A 17,187-nucleotide genomic window follows, 5' to 3' on the forward strand; every position below is an offset into this window, starting at 1 on the left:
TTTAACTGATAAATTAATTGATTTAGGGTTTCTCAAAAATGCTGTTTAGGTGGCCTGAGAACTCCTCTCAGTGATGTATGACCTACCTGCTCAGTTTGAGGGTGCAGTGTTGTTAGATCCTGCAGGCCACGCCACTGATGCTGGGGAAACCACTGGGCCACATCTGGTTGTGCTCAAGGGCCTGTAAGGCTTTATCTTGATGATCAGGGAACATGTCATGCTAGAGATATGACTGGCAATGATTTTGTGAGAAGCATGTATTCTCACTTCTGTTATCTTCTAGCCCCTTGGTTCTAATATTTCAATGTGATGTAAATCACACATGACTTTGTCAATTGAATTTGTCTGAGTGTTTCTCTGTCTACTGTGAAATACCTTAATTTTTCCATGGCCATAGACGGAACACGTAAAGTAAAGTAAAGGCCCTCCCATTGTTCAAGATTTGCTCGAGCGGGCCCAGTAACGTCTCCATTGGAGACTTTGATGTTACTGTGTTTGGCATATTCGAATACGTCACGGGGAGCTTGCCAGGCTCTGCCGTGCGGATGAGATACTCTCGGTAGCTTGCCGGGCTCTCCGAGAGGGGCGGAGGAATCGAACTCGGGTCGGCCATGTTGGCTGCGTGCAAGGCAAACACCCTACTACTGTGCTATCGCTCCAGAAGGAATACGTGAAAGTAACAAAAAAGCTCTTGAAGAACCTCGGGGAAGATCGATCATGGCCTGAAATTATCTCAGCTCCATCACCCAAGTTTTGTTCTTCTCCTAACCTGTGTCTCCTATCTGCCTCTTGGATTTGTTAGGTGAATGGAGATATAGGGTGAATACAGGGCAAAACTTTGTGGGGGTTTTCAGTTAAATGAGAAATATAAACATTGAGTATAAACGTGAACTTGTTCAGAGAAGTATGTTTATACTTTAGTGAAATGATGATGGCATACTGATTAGGGAAAAGGAAATATTTATTTGCATTTTACATTTTTTTAATTTTTATAAAGTTGTTCACAATAATTTATTACATTAAATATTCCAACACCAATCCCACCTCCATACACCTTCCCACCACCAGTATTTTGAATTTTCCCTTCTTTCTTTCTTTCTTTCTTTCTTTCTTTCTTTCTTTCTGTCTTCTTTCTTTCTTCCTTCCTTCCTTCCTTTCTTTCTTTCTTTCTTTCTTTTGTCTGTCTGTCTGTCTTTTTTTCTTTCTTTCTTACAATTTTTTTCTTTTTGGGTCACACCCAGCAATGCTCAGGGGGATGCTCCAGGCTCTGCACTCAGGAATTATTCCTGGCGATGCTCGGTGGACCATATGGGATGCTGGGAATCGAACGTGGGTCAGCCGCGTGAAAGACAAATCCCTTCCAGCCCCCAAATGCCTTTATTTCTTTTTTTTTTAATTAGTAAATCACCTTGAAGTACAGTTATAAACTTACAAATTTTTGTGCTTGGGTTTAAGTTATACAATGATCAAGAACTCATCCCTCCACCAGTGCCCAATTTTCACGACCACGGGTTCCCAGTATCCCTCCCATCCCCCCCGTCCCCGGCCCACCCTGCCTCTGTAGCAGGGCATTGCCTTTTGTTCTCTCTCTCTCCTTTTGGGTGCTGTGGTTTGCCAGAGAGGCATTGAGTGGCAATTATATTTGGTCTGTAGTCTACTTTCAGCATGCTTCTCCTATCCTGGGAGGATCCTCTTAACACCCTTTATTTGGTGCTCATTTCTTAATGTGAGCTTTCTTTTCCCCTAGCACTTGTGGCTGGCCTCCATGTCATGGAGCAAAATTCCTGGTACTAATCTCGGCCACTCTTGGATGTTAGTCTCCTATATTGTTACTTTATGTTGCCAAGATGAATGGAATATTTCTGTGTCTATCCATCACATTCTGAATCATTTTGCTTAAAATGATACTTTCCATGTAGAACCACTTGTATGTAAATTGCATGATTCATCTTTTCTAACAGCTACATAGTACAACATTGTGTAGATGTACAAAAGTTTCTTAAACCAATCATCTGTTCTTGGGCATTCATGTTTCTTCCAGTTTCTGGCTACAGAACAGAAGGGACAGTGTGGGCATGTGGGGGTGCTGGGTGGGACAGAGAATGACTCCTACTCCTCTCAGCAGAAGATACTTGAGCTCTGTGGCTCCCTCAGAGCGTTCTCACCCTCCGTCATCCTCCATCACCCAGTATTCATGTCCTCTTGTCCCTGAAGCCTCACATGAAGGGGGCAGGGAGGCCATCGCACTTGCTGGGACCCCGCTTCTGGGGCGCGCCTCCTTGACCCATGCAGCCCGGCTTATCTGAGTGCCCAGGCTTAGTCACCGTCTCCCCATAGAGTCTCCTTCCCCGAACCTACCCAGAAAAGTCCTTTCTGTTTGCCCAGGGTCCTTGCTCACCTCCTTACCTGAGCCCTCCCTAAACTCCCTGGTCCCTGACAGAAACCTCCAGAGGTCCATTTGCCCTCACCTGTGTGGGGGTGAGTCCTTCCTCCTTCTCCAGCTCCTCAGCCAGGTCCAGGAGATCCAGCTGGGACTCCTGGGAGAGCAGGTGCTCCAGGAAGCTGGGATGAAGGATCGCCTCAACCTGGGAGAGGGAAGCAGGGGTGAGGGTCCTCGTAGGGAACAGAAGGGAATGAGGAAGCAAACACACCTTTCCCCAGCACAGTGCATGGGCTTAGACGGCTGCACAGGCTTGGACGGCTGCACAGTCTCACACAGACACAAGCCGGGAACGCTCACACACACACACACACACACACACAGCGACACGTACACACCCGCACTCACAAAGGCACACGGACTATATACCTACTCTCACAGAGTAGCACATGTGAGCACACATGGATTCAAGCACACACCTGATACAAATGATACACTCTCTTCCACCTCTAGGTACGTGTACATGATTCTGCACGTGTCTGCACAGAGCCCACACAGTACACACAGATGTAGACACACAGAGATGTTCACACATCGACCAAACTCAGAAAGGCACAAACAAGGGCCACTGCTTGTACACAGAGAGACACACGTGCACACGTGCACACGTGCACACAAAAACAAGCAAAAACATGCAAACACAGGTGTGCATACACACACAGAGCTCAAAGCAAAGACTGCATGTCACTGCCAAGGCCTCACTGCCAAGGCCTGGACAAGAGCAGCCCTGGTGCGGGCATGCCCTGGGCCCGCACCCTCACCTTGGTGACAAAGGCCTCCTGGGAGCACAGCTCGTCCACGTAGCTCAGGAACCCCTACTCAGAGCAGGTCCCGGCCTCCTTCTGCTGCTCCTTCCTGCCCGCTGCCCATTGGTCTTGGGGCACCCCCCAGACTGTGTCGGGGACCTTCAGCAGCTCCTCCATGATGTCCATGTACTCCTGCACGGCCTCAGGGGGGATCTCTAGCAGCGTTGGTTTCCGGGGACTGCTGCGTTTCATGTGTTTCGGGGTGAGCTTCCTGGGCACAGAGGCTGTCCGTATTAGGGACACAGGCTGAGGAGGAAGAAAGAAGAGAAGGACGTGAGGGGACTCCGCATCCATGCCCTCAGACACACAGCACTGAGCACAGATTTGGGAACGGGTTCCAGTGGGCTGGGTCAGGGCCCTAGAATCCCGTGGCTGCGTGAGGGACGAGGGGACCCTCAATGGGGGAGGGGCCAGCATGTCCCCATGGTCTCTGAGCTCTAGTCATAAGTGAATCTTATGCCCTGAGCAGCGTGGGGTATGCAGCGAGAGGGAGAAACCCGGGGACAGGGGGCCACTAAGCACAGGCCTTGGGGTCCCCGGGAGAGTGTAGACTCGCTGCAGGGCCAGGACCCCTAGATCCTTCCCAGGGCCTGTGGTCTTGAGCTGGGGAGCAGGGTCGGTACCTGGCTGCTGGGCCGGCGGTGGGCCTGGAGCCTCCTGAAGCTCAGGCCTGGGCGGGGTGCGGGGCGGCAGGCCTTGCACCCCATTTGGCTTCTGCACCTCCATGTCTTCTTCGTTCTCAAACTCCTTGAACCTGGTGTGGGGAGCACAGGCCTCGCTGAGTCGAGTTGCCCGGGTCCACGCAGAGTGCCAGGATGAGGCAGAGACAGGGGATGCTCATGGCCCAGCCCCCAGGAGGGTGGAGAATGGGGTGGACACAGACCCCAGCAATCCCAGCCATCTCCCACATTGGCCCTGGAGGGTCACAGCAGATCAGGGACTGTGACCCTCATCTGTGGTCAGGAGCCCCAGAGCGGGGTGGGTAGAAGCGTCCCGACCCCACAAGGGACAACCTTCCCCAGGCGAAGGGCCTCTCAGGGCTGCCAAGATCCTCCCCCCACCCGCCCCCCCCCCCCCCCCCCCGAGCTATCTGGGAGCAGCCCCTGCAGCCATCCTTTAGTCTCTTGTGCCCCCTCCTTCTCCTCTGGGCCATGGCAGGCTAGAACCTTCTCTTGGGGGGGGGGGCAGGGAGGGTCCCTCCAGCTCCACAGTCAAGCTGAGCCCCTACACACCCTGGGGTGCCCCCTGGGGCAGGGGGTCTTCTCAGTAGTGCCCCTCCTTGGTCCCCCACACAGAGGACGCTTCCTGGAAGGGGCAGTAGACTTGAAGGCCCTTGTGCGAGTGGATGGGGGCTTGAGATCCCCCTGACCTCCAGCAAGGTGTGGGCCAGTGTCAGGGCCTGTGTCAGGGCCGGGGTTCCTGGGTAAGCCCCAGGGCAGCAGTCTCTTGTGAGAGGCTTGAAGGAAGGCCAGCCTGCTCAGCTCCTCTTTCTCCTCACTGGAGTCCTCTGCTGCCCCAAGCTTCCCCCGGCCAGGAGGGGCCTCTCCCAGCATGCGGGGAGCCCTGCTGTCCAGAGTGGGGGCAGTGAGGCTGGGACGGGGGGCCCGTCCTGCCTGCAGGGGTGGGGACTCCAGGCTCCGCAGAGAGGGAGCAGAGGCTCCAGGTGCCATCACAGTGGCCTCGGCCCGCCCAGGCCGTGAGGCATGTCCAGAGTCAGTCTCAGGCGGGCAGGACTCAGTGCTGGTCCCTGGCCTGTGGCCCCACATTGGTGTTGGGGTGCCGTGGCCTGCTGCTGTCTTGGCTGGACTGGAGTCCTTTAGGGTCACCGGGTGTTGGGGACGAGCCTTCATGACATCCTTATCCTGTGAGTTCTACAGACACTTTTGCACAATCTGGGGGAGAATGGACAGTGTGGGCATGTAGGGCTGCAAGGTGGGACAGAGAGTGACTCTTACTCCTCTGAACAGAAGATACTTAAGCTCTATGGATCCCTCAGGGTCATCTAACCCTCCATCATCCTCCCTTCACGCAGTATTCATGTCCTCTTGTCCCTGAAGCCTCACATGAAGGGGGCAGGAGGGCATCGCACTTGCTGGGACCCCCGTTTCTGGTGCGCGCCTCCTTGACCCATGCCGCCCGGCTTATCTGAGTTCCCAGGCTTAGTCACCGTCTCCCCATAGAGTCTCCTTCCCCGAACCTACCCAGAAAAGTCCTTTCTGTTTGCCCAGGGTCCTTGCTCACCTCCTTACCTGAACCCTCCCTAAACTCCCTGGTCCCTGACAGAAACCTCCAGAGGTCCATTTGCCCTCACCTGTGTGGGGGTGAGTCCTTCCTCCTTCTCCAGCTCCTCAGCCAGGGCCAGGAGATCCAGCTGGGACTCCTGGGAGAGCAGGTGCTCCAGGAAGCTGGGATGAAGGATCGCCTCAACCTGGGAGAGGGAAGCAGGGGTGAGGGTCCTCGTAGGGAACAGAAGGGAATGAGGAAGCAAACACACCTTTCCCCAGCACAGTGCACGGGCTTAGACGGCTGCACAGGCTTGGACGGCTGCACAGTCTCACACGGACACAAGCCGGGAACGCTCACACACACACACACACACACACACACACACACACACACAGCGACACATACACACCCGCACTCACAAAGGCACATGGACTATATACCTACTCTCACAGAGTAGCACATGTGAGCACACATGGATTCAAGCACACACCTGATACAAATGATACACTCTCTTCCACCTCTAGGTACGTGTACATGATTCTGCACGTGTCTGCACAGAGCCCACACAGTACACACAGATGTAGACACACAGAGATGTTCACACATCGACCAAACTCAGAAAGGCACAAACAAGGGCCACTGCTTGTACACAGAGAGACACACGTGCACACGTGCACACGTGCACACAAAAACAAGCAAAAACATGCAAACACAGGTGTGCATACACACACAGAGCTCAAAGCAAAGACTGCATGTCACTGCCAAGGCCTCACTGCCAAGGCCTGGACAAGAGCAGCCCTGGTGCGGGCATGCCCTGGGCCCGCACCCTCACCTTGGTGACAAAGGCCTCCTGGGAGCACAGCTCGTCCACGTAGCTCAGGAACCCCTACTCAGAGCAGGTCCCGGCCTCCTTCTGCTGCTCCTTCCTGCCCGCTGCCCATTGGTCTTGGGGCACCCCCCAGACTGTGTCGGGGACCTTCAGCAGCTCCTCCATGATGTCCATGTACTCCTGCACGGCCTCAGGGGGGATCTCTAGCAGCGTTGGTTTCCGGGGACTGCTGCGTTTCATGTGTTTCGGGGTGAGCTTCCTGGGCACAGAGGCTGTCCGTATTAGGGACACAGGCTGAGGAGGAAGAAAGAAGAGAAGGACGTGAGGGGACTCCGCATCCATGCCCTCAGACACACAGCACTGAGCACAGATTTGGGAACGGGTTCCAGTGGGCTGGGTCAGGGCCCTAGAATCCCGTGGCTGCGTGAGGGACGAGGGGACCCTCAATGGGGGAGGGGCCAGCATGTCCCCATGGTCTCTGAGCTCTAGTCATAAGTGAATCTTATGCCCTGAGCAGCGTGGGGTATGCAGCGAGAGGGAGAAACCCGGGGACAGGGGGCCACTAAGCACAGGCCTTGGGGTCCCCGGGAGAGTGTAGACTCGCTGCAGGGCCAGGACCCCTAGATCCTTCCCAGGGCCTGTGGTCTTGAGCTGGGGAGCAGGGTCGGTACCTGGCTGCTGGGCCGGCGGTGGGCCTGGAGCCTCCTGAAGCTCAGGCCTGGGCGGGGTGCGGGGCGGCAGGCCTTGCACCCCATTTGGCTTCTGCACCTCCATGTCTTCTTCGTTCTCAAACTCCTTGAACCTGGTGTGGGGAGCACAGGCCTCGCTGAGTCGAGTTGCCCGGGTCCACGCAGAGTGCCAGGATGAGGCAGAGACAGGGGATGCTCATGGCCCAGCCCCCAGGAGGGTGGAGAATGGGGTGGACACAGACCCCAGCAATCCCAGCCATCTCCCACATTGGCCCTGGAGGGTCACAGCAGATCAGGGACTGTGACCCTCATCTGTGGTCAGGAGCCCCAGAGCGGGGTGGGTAGAAGCGTCCCGACCCCACAAGGGACAACCTTCCCCAGGCGAAGGGCCTCTCAGGGCTGCCAAGATCCTCCCCCCACCCGCCCCCCCCCCCCCCCGAGCTATCTGGGAGCAGCCCCTGCAGCCATCCTTTAGTCTCTTGTGCCCCCTCCTTCTCCTCTGGGCCATGGCAGGCTAGAACCTTCTCTTGGGGGGGGGGGGCAGGGAGGGTCCCTCCAGCTCCACAGTCAAGCTGAGCCCCTACACACCCTGGGGTGCCCCCTGGGGCAGGGGGTCTTCTCAGTAGTGCCCCTCCTTGGTCCCCCACACAGAGGACGCTTCCTGGAAGGGGCAGTAGACTTGAAGGCCCTTGTGCGAGTGGATGGGGGCTTGAGATCCCCCTGACCTCCAGCAAGGTGTGGGCCAGTGTCAGGGCCTGTGTCAGGGCCGGGGTTCCTGGGTAAGCCCCAGGGCAGCAGTCTCTTGTGAGAGGCTTGAAGGAAGGCCAGCCTGCTCAGCTCCTCTTTCTCCTCACTGGAGTCCTCTGCTGCCCCAAGCTTCCCCCGGCCAGGAGGGGCCTCTCCCAGCATGCGGGGAGCCCTGCTGTCCAGAGTGGGGGCAGTGAGGCTGGGACGGGGGGCCCGTCCTGCCTGCAGGGGTGGGGACTCCAGGCTCCGCAGAGAGGGAGCAGAGGCTCCAGGTGCCATCACAGTGGCCTCGGCCCGCCCAGGCCGTGAGGCATGTCCAGAGTCAGTCTCAGGCGGGCAGGACTCAGTGCTGGTCCCTGGCCTGTGGCCCCACATTGGTGTTGGGGTGCCGTGGCCTGCTGCTGTCTTGGCTGGACTGGAGTCCTTTAGGGTCACCGGGTGTTGGGGACGAGCCTTCATGACATCCTTATCCTGTGAGTTCTACAGACACTTTTGCACAATCTGGGGGAGAATGGACAGTGTGGGCATGTAGGGCTGCAAGGTGGGACAGAGAGTGACTCTTACTCCTCTGAACAGAAGATACTTAAGCTCTATGGATCCCTCAGGGTCATCTAACCCTCCATCATCCTCCCTTCACGCAGTATTCATGTCCTCTTGTCCCTGAAGCCTCACATGAAGGGGGCAGGAGGGCATCGCACTTGCTGGGACCCCGTTTCTGGTGCGCGCCTCCTTGACCCATGCCGCCCGGCTTATCTGAGTTCCCAGGCTTAGTCACCGTCTCCCCATAGAGTCTCCTTCCCCGAACCTACCCAGAAAAGTCCTTTCTGTTTGCCCAGGGTCCTTGCTCACCTCCTTACCTGAACCCTCCCTAAACTCCCTGGTCCCTGACAGAAACCTCCAGAGGTCCATTTGCCCTCACCTGTGTGGGGGTGAGTCCTTCCTCCTTCTCCAGATCCTCAGCCAGGGCCAGGAGATCCAGCTGGGACTCCTGGGAGAGCAGGTGCTCCAGGAAGCTGGGATGAAGGATCGCCTCAACCTGGGAGAGGGAAGCAGGGGTGAGGGTCCTCGTAGGGAACAGAAGGGAATGAGGAAGCAAACACACCTTTCCCCAGCACAGTGCACGGGCTTAGACGGCTGCACAGGCTTGGACGGCTGCACAGTCTCACACGGACACAAGCCGGGAACGCTCACACACACACACACACACACACACACACACACACACACAGCGACACATACACACCCGCACTCACAAAGGCACATGGACTATATACCTACTCTCACAGAGTAGCACATGTGAGCACACATGGATTCAAGCACACACCTGATACAAATGATACACTCTCTTCCACCTCTAGGTACGTGTACATGATTCTGCACGTGTCTGCACAGAGCCCACACAGTACACACAGATGTAGACACACAGAGATGTTCACACATCGACCAAACTCAGAAAGGCACAAACAAGGGCCACTGCTTGTACACAGAGAGACACACGTGCACACGTGCACACGTGCACACAAAAACAAGCAAAAACATGCAAACACAGGTGTGCATACACACACAGAGCTCAAAGCAAAGACTGCATGTCACTGCCAAGGCCTCACTGCCAAGGCCTGGACAAGAGCAGCCCTGGTGCGGGCATGCCCTGGGCCCGCACCCTCACCTTGGTGACAAAGGCCTCCTGGGAGCACAGCTCGTCCACGTAGCTCAGGAACCCCTACTCAGAGCAGGTCCCGGCCTCCTTCTGCTGCTCCTTCCTGCCCGCTGCCCATTGGTCTTGGGGCACCCCCCAGACTGTGTCGGGGACCTTCAGCAGCTCCTCCATGATGTCCATGTACTCCTGCACGGCCTCAGGGGGGATCTCTAGCAGCGTTGGTTTCCGGGGACTGCTGCGTTTCATGTGTTTCGGGGTGAGCTTCCTGGGCACAGAGGCTGTCCGTATTAGGGACACAGGCTGAGGAGGAAGAAAGAAGAGAAGGACGTGAGGGGACTCCGCATCCATGCCCTCAGACACACAGCACTGAGCACAGATTTGGGAACGGGTTCCAGTGGGCTGGGTCAGGGCCCTAGAATCCCGTGGCTGCGTGAGGGACGAGGGGACCCTCAATGGGGGAGGGGCCAGCATGTCCCCATGGTCTCTGAGCTCTAGTCATAAGTGAATCTTATGCCCTGAGCAGCGTGGGGTATGCAGCGAGAGGGAGAAACCCGGGGACAGGGGGCCACTAAGCACAGGCCTTGGGGTCCCCGGGAGAGTGTAGACTCGCTGCAGGGCCAGGACCCCTAGATCCTTCCCAGGGCCTGTGGTCTTGAGCTGGGGAGCAGGGTCGGTACCTGGCTGCTGGGCCGGCGGTGGGCCTGGAGCCTCCTGAAGCTCAGGCCTGGGCGGGGTGCGGGGCGGCAGGCCTTGCACCCCATTTGGCTTCTGCACCTCCATGTCTTCTTCGTTCTCAAACTCCTTGAACCTGGTGTGGGGAGCACAGGCCTCGCTGAGTCGAGTTGCCCGGGTCCACGCAGAGTGCCAGGATGAGGCAGAGACAGGGGATGCTCATGGCCCAGCCCCCAGGAGGGTGGAGAATGGGGTGGACACAGACCCCAGCAATCCCAGCCATCTCCCACATTGGCCCTGGAGGGTCACAGCAGATCAGGGACTGTGACCCTCATCTGTGGTCAGGAGCCCCAGAGCGGGGTGGGTAGAAGCGTCCCGACCCCACAAGGGACAACCTTCCCCAGGCGAAGGGCCTCTCAGGGCTGCCAAGATCCTCCCCACACCCCCCCCCCCCCGAGCTATCTGGGAGCAGCCCCTGCAGCCATCCTTTAGTCTCTTGTGCCCCCTCCTCCTCCTCTGGGCCATGGCAGGCTGGAACCTTCTCTTGGGGGGGGGCAGGGAGGGTCCCTCCAGCTCCACAGTCAAGCTGAGCCCCTACACACCCTGGGGTGCCCCCTGGGGCAGGGGGTCTTCTCAGCAGTGCCCCTCCTTGGTCCCCCACACAGAGGACGCTTCCTGGAAGGGGCAGTAGACTTGAAGGCCCTTGTGCGAGTGGATGGGGGCTTGAGATCCCCCTGACCTCCAGCAAGGTGTGGGCCAGTGTCAGGGCCTGTGTCAGGGCCGGGGTTCCTGGGTAAGCCCCAGGGCAGCAGTCTCTTGTGAGAGGCTTGAAGGAAGGCCAGCCTGCTCAGCTCCTCTTTCTCCTCACTGGAGTCCTCTGCTGCCCCAAGCTTCCCCCGGCCAGGAGGGGCCTCTCCCAGCAGGCGGGGAGCCCTGCTGTCCAGAGTGGGGGCAGTGAGGCTGGGACGGGGGGCCCGTCCTGCCTGCAGGGGTGGGGACTCCAGGCTCCGCAGAGAGGGAGCAGAGGCTCCAGGTGCCATCACAGTGGCCTCGGCCCGCCCAGGCCGTGAGGCATGTCCAGAGTCAGTCTCAGGCGGGCAGGACTCAGTGCTGGTCCCTGGCCTGTGGCCCCACATTGGTGTTGGGATGCCGTGGCCTGCTGCTGTCTTGGCTGGACTGGAGTCCTTTAGGGTCACCGGGTGTTGGGGACGAGCCTTCATGACATCCTTATCCTGTGAGTTCTACAGACACTTTTGCACAATCTGGGGGAGAATGGACAGTGTGGGCATGTAGGGCTGCAAGGTGGGACAGAGAGTGACTCTTACTCCTCTGAACAGAAGATACTTAAGCTCTATGGATCCCTCAGGGTCATCTAACCCTCCATCATCCTCCCTTCACGCAGTATTCATGTCCTCTTGTCCCTGAAGCCTCACATGAAGGGGGCAGGAGGGCATCGCACTTGCTGGGACCCCGTTTCTGGTGCGCGCCTCCTTGACCCATGCCGCCCGGCTTATCTGAGTTCCCAGGCTTAGTCACCGTCTCCCCATAGAGTCTCCTTCCCCGAACCTACCCAGAAAAGTCCTTTCTGTTTGCCCAGGGTCCTTGCTCACCTCCTTACCTGAACCCTCCCTAAACTCCCTGGTCCCTGACAGAAACCTCCAGAGGTCCATTTGCCCTCACCTGTGTGGGGGTGAGTCCTTCCTCCTTCTCCAGATCCTCAGCCAGGGCCAGGAGATCCAGCTGGGACTCCTGGGAGAGCAGGTGCTCCAGGAAGCTGGGATGAAGGATCGCCTCAACCTGGGAGAGGGAAGCAGGGGTGAGGGTCCTCGTAGGGAACAGAAGGGAATGAGGAAGCAAACACACCTTTCCCCAGCACAGTGCACGGGCTTAGACGGCTGCACAGGCTTGGACGGCTGCACAGTCTCACACGGACACAAGCCGGGAACGCTCACACACACACACACACACACACACACACACACACACACACACAGCGACACATACACACCCGCACTCACAAAGGCACATGGACTATATACCTACTCTCACAGAGTAGCACATGTGAGCACACATGGATTCAAGCACACACCTGATACAAATGATACACTCTCTTCCACCTCTAGGTACGTGTACATGATTCTGCACGTGTCTGCACAGAGCCCACACAGTACACACAGATGTAGACACACAGAGATGTTCACACATCGACCAAACTCAGAAAGGCACAAACAAGGGCCACTGCTTGTACACAGAGAGACACACGTGCACACGTGCACACGTGCACACAAAAACAAGCAAAAACATGCAAACACAGGTGTGCATACACACACAGAGCTCAAAGCAAAGACTGCATGTCACTGCCAAGGCCTCACTGCCAAGGCCTGGACAAGAGCAGCCCTGGTGCGGGCATGCCCTGGGCCCGCACCCTCACCTTGGTGACAAAGGCCTCCTGGGAGCACAGCTCGTCCACGTAGCTCAGGAACCCCTACTCAGAGCAGGTCCCGGCCTCCTTCTGCTGCTCCTTCCTGCCCGCTGCCCATTGGTCTTGGGGCACCCCCCAGACTGTGTCGGGGACCTTCAGCAGCTCCTCCATGATGTCCATGTACTCCTGCACGGCCTCAGGGGGGATCTCTAGCAGCGTTGGTTTCCGGGGACTGCTGCGTTTCATGTGTTTCGGGGTGAGCTTCCTGGGCACAGAGGCTGTCCGTATTAGGGACACAGGCTGAGGAGGAAGAAAGAAGAGAAGGACGTGAGGGGACTCCGCATCCATGCCCTCAGACACACAGCACTGAGCACAGATTTGGGAACGGGTTCCAGTGGGCTGGGTCAGGGCCCTAGAATCCCGTGGCTGCGTGAGGGACGAGGGGACCCTCAATGGGGGAGGGGCCAGCATGTCCCCATGGTCTCTGAGCTCTAGTCATAAGTGAATCTTATGCCCTGAGCAGCGTGGGGTATGCAGCGAGAGGGAGAAACCCGGGGACAGGGGGCCACTAAGCACAGGCCTTGGGGTCCCCGGGAGAGTGTAGACTCGCTGCAGGGCCAGGACCCCTAGATCCTTCCCAGGGCCTGTGGTCTTGAGCTGGGGAGCAGGGTCGGTACCTGGCTGCTGGGCTGGCGGTGGGCCTGGAGCCTCCTGAAGCTCAGGCCTGGGCGGGGTGTGGGGCGGCAGGCCTTGCACCCCATTTGGCTTCTGCACCTCCATGTCTTCTTCGTTCTCAAACTCCTTGAACCTGGTGTGGGGAGCACAGGCCTCGCTGAGTCGAGTTGCCCGGGTCCACGCAGAGTGCCAGGATGAGGCAGAGACAGGGGATGCTCATGGCCCAGCCCCCAGGAGGGTGGAGAATGGGGTGGACACAGACCCCAGCAATCCCAGCCATCTCCCACATTGGCCCTGGAGGGTCACAGCAGATCAGGGACTGTGACCCTCATCTGTGGTCAGGAGCCCCAGAGCGGGGTGGGTAGAAGCGTCCCGACCCCACAAGGGACAACCTTCCCCAGGCGAAGGGCCTCTCAGGGCTGCCAAGATCCTCCCCACACCCCCCCCCCCCCCCCGAGCTATCTGGGAGCAGCCCCTGCAGCCATCCTTTAGTCTCTTGTGCCCCCTCCTTCTCCTCTGGGCCATGGCAGGCTGGAACCTTCTCTTGGGGGGGGGGCAGGGAGGGTCCCTCCAGCTCCACAGTCAAGCTGAGCCCCTACACACCCTGGGGTGCCCCCTGGGGCAGGGGGTCTTCTCAGTAGTGCCCCTCCTTGGTCCCCCACACAGAGGACGCTTCCTGGAAGGGGCAGTAGACTTGAAGGCCCTTGTGCGAGTGGATGGGGGCTTGAGATCCCCCTGACCTCCAGCAAGGTGTGGGCCAGTGTCAGGGCCTGTGTCAGGGCCGGGGTTCCTGGGTAAGCCCCAGGGCAGCAGTCTCTTGTGAGAGGCTTGAAGGAAGGCCAGCCTGCTCAGCTCCTCTTTCTCCTCACTGGAGTCCTCTGCTGCCCCAAGCTTCCCCCGGCCAGGAGGGGCCTCTCCCAGCATGCGGGGAGCCCTGCTGTCCAGAGTGGGGGCAGTGAGGCTGGGACGGGGGGCCCGTCCTGCCTGCAGGGGTGGGGACTCCAGGCTCCGCAGAGAGGGAGCAGAGGCTCCAGGTGCCATCACAGTGGCCTCGGCCCGCCCAGGCCGTGAGGCATGTCCAGAGTCAGTCTCAGGCGGGCAGGACTCAGTGCTGGTCCCTGGCCTGTGGCCCCACATTGGTGTTGGGGTGCCGTGGCCTGCTGCTGTCTTGGCTGGACTGGAGTCCTTTAGGGTCACCGGGTGTTGGGGACGAGCCTTCATGACATCCTTATCCTGTGAGTTCTACAGACACTTTTGCACAATCTGGGGGAGAATGGACAGTGTGGGCATGTAGGGCTGCAAGGTGGGACAGAGAGTGACTCTTACTCCTCTGAACAGAAGATACTTAAGCTCTATGGATCCCTCAGGGTCATCTAACCCTCCATCATCCTCCCTTCACGCAGTATTCATGTCCTCTTGTCCCTGAAGCCTCACATGAAGGGGGCAGGAGGGCATCGCACTTGCTGGGACCCCGTTTCTGGTGCGCGCCTCCTTGACCCATGCCGCCCGGCTTATCTGAGTTCCCAGGCTTAGTCACCGTCTCCCCATAGAGTCTCCTTCCCCGAACCTACCCAGAAAAGTCCTTTCTGTTTGCCCAGGGTCCTTGCTCACCTCCTTACCTGAACCCTCCCTAAACTCCCTGGTCCCTGACAGAAACCTCCAGAGGTCCATTTGCCCTCACCTGTGTGGGGGTGAGTCCTTCCTCCTTCTCCAGATCCTCAGCCAGGGCCAGGAGATCCAGCTGGGACTCCTGGGAGAGCAGGTGCTCCAGGAAGCTGGGATGAAGGATCGCCTCAACCTGGGAGAGGGAAGCAGGGGTGAGGGTCCTCGTAGGGAACAGAAGGGAATGAGGAAGCAAACACACCTTTCCCCAGCACAGTGCACGGGCTTAGACGGCTGCACAGGCTTGGACGGCTGCACAGTCTCACACGGACACAAGCCGGGAACGCTCACACACACACACACACACACACACACACACACACACACACAGCGACACATACACACCCGCACTCACAAAGGCACATGGACTATATACCTACTCTCACAGAGTAGCACATGTGAGCACACATGGATTCAAGCACACACCTGATACAAATGATACACTCTCTTCCACCTCTAGGTACGTGTACATGATTCTGCACGTGTCTGCACAGAGCCCACACAGTACACACAGATGTAGACACACAGAGATGTTCACACATCGACCAAACTCAGAAAGGCACAAACAAGGGCCACTGCTTGTACACAGAGAGACACACGTGCACACGTGCACACGTGCACACAAAAACAAGCAAAAACATGCAAACACAGGTGTGCATACACACACAGAGCTCAAAGCAAAGACTGCATGTCACTGCCAAGGCCTCACTGCCAAGGCCTGGACAAGAGCAGCCCTGGTGCGGGCATGCCCTGGGCCCGCACCCTCACCTTGGTGACAAAGGCCTCCTGGGAGCACAGCTCGTCCACGTAGCTCAGGAACCCCTACTCAGAGCAGGTCCCGGCCTCCTTCTGCTGCTCCTTCCTGCCCGCTGCCCATTGGTCTTGGGGCACCCCCCAGACTGTGTCGGGGACCTTCAGCAGCTCCTCCATGATGTCCATGTACTCCTGCACGGCCTCAGGGGGGATCTCTAGCAGCGTTGGTTTCCGGGGACTGCTGCGTTTCATGTGTTTCGGGGTGAGCTTCCTGGGCACAGAGGCTGTCCGTATTAGGGACACAGGCTGAGGAGGAAGAAAGAAGAGAAGGACGTGAGGGGACTCCGCATCCATGCCCTCAGACACACAGCACTGAGCACAGATTTGGGAACGGGTTCCAGTGGGCTGGGTCAGGGCCCTAGAATCCCGTGGCTGCGTGAGGGACGAGGGGACCCTCAATGGGGGAGGGGCCAGCATGTCCCCATGGTCTCTGAGCTCTAGTCATAAGTGAATCTTATGCCCTGAGCAGCGTGGGGTATGCAGCGAGAGGGAGAAACCCGGGGACAGGGGGCCACTAAGCACAGGCCTTGGGGTCCCCGGGAGAGTGTAGACTCGCTGCAGGGCCAGGACCCCTAGATCCTTCCCAGGGCCTGTGGTCTTGAGCTGGGGAGCAGGGTCGGTACCTGGCTGCTGGGCCGGCGGTGGGCCTGGAGCCTCCTGAAGCTCAGGCCTGGGCGGGGTGCGGGGCGGCAGGCCTTGCACCCCATTTGGCTTCTGCACCTCCATGTCTTCTTCGTTCTCAAACTCCTTGAACCTGGTGTGGGGAGCACAGGCCTCGCTGAGTCGAGTTGCCCGGGTCCACGCAGAGTGCCAGGATGAGGCAGAGACAGGGGATGCTCATGGCCCAGCCCCCAGGAGGGTGGAGAATGGGGTGGACACAGACCCCAGCAATCCCAGCCATCTCCCACATTGGCCCTGGAGGGTCACAGCAGATCAGGGACTGTGACCCTCATCTGTGGTCAGGAGCCCCAGAGCGGGGTGGGTAGAAGCGTCCCGACCCCACAAGGGACAACCTTCCCCAGGCGAAGGGCCTCTCAGGGCTGCCAAGATCCTCCCCACACCCCCCCCCCCCCCCCCGAGCTATCTGGGAGCAGCCCCTGCAGCCATCCTTTAGTCTCTTGTGCCCCCTCCTTCTCCTCTGGGCCATGGCAGGCTGGAACCTTCTCTTGGGGGGGGGGCAGGGAGGGTCCCTCCAGCTCCACAGTCAAGCTGAGCCCCTACACACCCTGGGGTGCCCCCTGGGGCAGGGGGTCTTCTCAGTAGTGCCCCTCCTTGGTCCCCCACACAGAGGACGCTTCCTGGAAGGGGCAGTAGACTTGAAGGCCCTTGTGCGAGTGGATGGGGGCTTGAGATCCCCCTGACCTCCAGCAAGGTGTGGGCCAGTGTCAGGGCCTGTGTCAGGGCCGGGGTTCCTGGGTAAGCCCCAGGGCAGCAGTCTCTTGTGAGAGGCTTGAAGGAAGGCCAGCCTGCTCAGCTCCTCTTTCTCCTCACTGGAGTCCTCTGCTGCCCCAAGCTTCCCCCGGCCAGGAGGGGCCTCTCCCAGCATGCG

Source organism: Sorex fumeus, unplaced genomic scaffold (genome assembly GCF_029834395.1).
Source record: "Sorex fumeus unplaced genomic scaffold, SorFum_2.1 ptg000063l, whole genome shotgun sequence".
NCBI lineage: Eukaryota > Metazoa > Chordata > Mammalia > Eulipotyphla > Soricidae > Sorex > Sorex fumeus.